The sequence below is a fragment of the Cataglyphis hispanica genome, chromosome 4, assembly GCF_021464435.1.
Source record: "Cataglyphis hispanica isolate Lineage 1 chromosome 4, ULB_Chis1_1.0, whole genome shotgun sequence".
NCBI classification, from domain to species: domain Eukaryota; kingdom Metazoa; phylum Arthropoda; class Insecta; order Hymenoptera; family Formicidae; genus Cataglyphis; species Cataglyphis hispanica.
This window is the reverse complement of record NC_065957.1, coordinates 10,913,564-10,917,312: the sequence shown is the minus strand read 5'-3', so window position 1 is coordinate 10,917,312 and position 3,749 is coordinate 10,913,564.

Here is a 3,749-nt window from a genome sequence, read left to right as displayed (position 1 = left end):
TGAATTTCAGGTGATCGCATACATACGCCGTCCGGCTTCATCCCGGCCGACGACTCGCCTTTCGTCCGTCGCGCGAACATCGACCGCGGCCGCGACACGTTCTTTTCAAGCAACGTAAATGTATACGAGATATTTATATTATGTTACAACCGAGCTCACTTTTTTTTTCATATTTTCCTATCTCTCTCTCTCTCTCTTTCGGCATCCAAAATTTTTTATGCTCTCGTTTATGCACTTTTTTTTTAGATTTTTTTTAGTGGAATCTTTGCTAAAGGAAACTCAGTACTTTCGTAAAGTTAAACGAGCAATTTTTTGTATCATTTGTGCATAACATAATCATAGCTCGGTAATCACAAAGCTTACAATACGTCATTTTCATATTTCTGCACATATCATTACATTTTGTGCGATTATCTTTTGCAAAAAATTCATTAGCGGAATAAAAATCCTTGTGAAGAGAATTATTATAATAATTATTACAAATGCCCTCCAATTATTGTATAATTTATATACTTCTCAAATTAATGTATATAATTATTATCGCGAGACAAAAAAGTTATAATATAAATAAAAATAATGTTATTCTTTTTATTGTGATTTTATCATGAAGGGATTATACCGCTATTTGAAAATATTTAATTGGTTTAATACAGACTTTCTCATAAATTCATCGAATCCAGCAGTCTTTTATTTTCATTTGCATTTTTTAAAATCATTTCTTCCATAACAATCAATTAACTGTCAGATAATAACGTGTAGATACTGTAAATAATTTTATGTGACCTTGTTTTTCCGTTTTGAGACGTTTTGATGAAAGGAAGGAAAAATCCTTTTTATTCGAGAGTAAATTTTTGAAGAAACCTTATTTAAAGTATGAAACATAAACATTAATATATTAAATGTGGCAAATATGATATTGCAATATTATTTTTTATATTTACAAAAGATTACTTTAATTTGTTTTATTTCTGAATAATAAACTCCTTCAGACTCGTATTAAAAATATAGGACTGTGCAAATATTGAGCATTGATTCCCTCGCTCATGTCGATATCTCGCGTGCATTACTCGAGTGCAACGTACACACTCAAGGAAGGTGGACATCAACGTGTCGCGTCGACTGGTTAGGCACGAATTTCAAGATGAATTCCGACGGACAATTACGACATTTTAATTGCACAATACCCAGGGCAGTGGGAACGCAGGCGAGACGAGAAGCGAGCGAAAAGAGAGGCGCTCGCGAGAGGGTGGCGAGGCGGAGACGGCGAGAAAGAGGAGAAAGACGGACACAGAGGATGCGCCGTGTGCGTGGGAAGGAGGGGGAGGGGGGGGGAAGAGAGCGTGGCCAGGGGATAGTCGGGGGATGGACGGGCACAAGAAATGACCGACCAAGCGCACACGCGTATAATTATAATAACATTACTTGACAGAGATGGCGGCGAGAGGCGAGCGCCCGGTCGGCCAGGCTCCGCCGAGCATTGAAATATTATACCTACCAAAGAGAAAATAATTAAAATTCAACCCTTGCGCTCGCTCGCATGCGAGCTCGTGTCCGTGTGAGCAGCCGCGCACACACCACCAATTCATGCGCGCCTTCTACGTGGGGTAAACCGACCTCTCCCTTTTCTCGCTCCCTCCCCCTCCCTCCCCCTTCCTCCCCCTCACCCCTTCCTCCCTCACCCCTTCCTCGCTATCCCCTCCATTGCACGTTCTCCAAGGATGGGGTTTCCCATATTTTTTCCAGCGCCCTAGGTAACAGGTATTCCGGAAACGTTTGTTCGTTACGTACGTGCTTCTGAGCGCCGTTGTAGTAAGTAGAAAAAGCCCCGGACGTGTACCTTTCAAGTTGGATTATCGAGCCGGATGAATGCGTGCATTCACGATCGTACGGCTTGATTCTGACAGCATTATTGTTACGAAAATGGTATCCGCGTGTCGATGCTCTTCTGCGGTAATTGCCCTATTACGCGTTTTTCACCGATCTCCATAATTAATTGGTTTTAATTCGAATTCGCTATTCGCTGTTTGAAAATAAAAATTGGCAACGAAAAACAATTTGGATAAAAAAGGATATATTAATATAAATTATTTATATACAAAATTATTAAGAAGGGATTAAAGATATCGTGTTTTTATTTAGAATATATATTTAAAGTAATGAAAAGATATATACTTTCACCATCATCTGGACAAGATTTCTTTTTCATGTCTTCTTTCGAAACAATGGAACTGCTTAACTTAACAATGAGCTCAGTTGATCGTATAAGATTAGATTCGTAATCGATTCGTAATCGTCAGGAAATAAAAGTTAGGCTCCGCGAAAAGGTGAGATGGACACGGTCGTCTTAATTGATATTTTAATGGACTCTGCGAAAGAAAAGTCCTTGAAAATCGGCCCCCGAGGCCGTGACAGAATCGCGAGACAAAGGAATTAATGGAAGCCGCAGAGATCCTTCTACTTTAGCACGTTCGCGGCCAGCAGGACTCCCTCTTCCGTTTTCACGGCTATCAATAGCGTCGCCGAGAATTTGGGAGCCCCCCCCCGTCAAACGCCGTCGGTTATAATTTATTCAAATTAGCTCGGGGATTATTCATGAAAAAGTTACGACGCGGAGGTGAGTCGACGTTTGACAGCGAACTCGCTCGATAATATCGCTTTATCTCTTTCCTACGAGATTAATATAGGTTTATTATACGATGCGGTTTCGTTGTTTTGTGCCATCCCGCGTGATTACTCGTAGATCAACGTAAAGGCAAAAAGCTACCTGCCTCGCCAAGCGATACGCGAAACTTGCATAACTATTCGCGTTATCTCCCCGCGAGTGTGATGATACAAATCCTTCGGTATAACATCGTCAGAAAACTTCAACTTTTATTAACTAAATTATTAGGTTACTGCAGAGAGTTGTATGTATTTTAAGCCATATATTTTTAAGCAATGAAAGTGACGTGTCAACACTAATCAATGATCCATACAGCGAAGTATGATGGCCCGTTTTTTTTTTTCTTTTTTTACGCGAGGGAAATCAACGGGTGGTATTCCGACTCTGAGAATAATTATTCGCGCTCTTTAGAAGTGCAAAAACAAGGAGCACGCGAACGCGAGAGCGAAGAGCTCTCGTTGACACGGGAGCGCGCGCAAGGCCGAATCACAGTGGCTCGTAACGGGTCGTACATTATGATTTAATGCTAACACTGTGGTAATGTCGTCAGAGAGAGACTCCTGCGTATAAATAATTCGCGTGTCCGGACACCCAACCCCGAGGACCGCGAAGTCCGGGGTGGACGAGGGTGCAGAAAGAGCAAGCGGAGACGGAGGGAAGGAGCCGGCGGGGGTTGAGGGGGACAGGGAAACGGCGAGTTTTTAATGCGGCATCTCTAGGGGCGACGAGGATTACCAAGGTTAAAAAGGAAGTTTTTAATAATTTTTCATTTTCTCTATATTTATTATCGCACGTTTCCTAACCGGGGGTGGGAAATAGGAGGACGGCAGGATGGGGAGTTGTTTTGTCGGAGACAATGGAGGGTCGGTAACGCCGGACCGTCTACTGTCGCGTCGCGGGGGAGGGGGAGGATAATGGGGAGAGGTAAGGGACGGGATTTCACGATTGTCAGTTGTCGTTGTGAAATTTTAATTCGCCCTCTTCTGCTTTCTTTTTTTCTTTTTTTCTTTTTTTTTTATAATCGTCCTCTCCTTCTCTACCTCGCTCTCTTCCGATCTTAGCGCGTAAAAGCCATCGCGATCCCTCC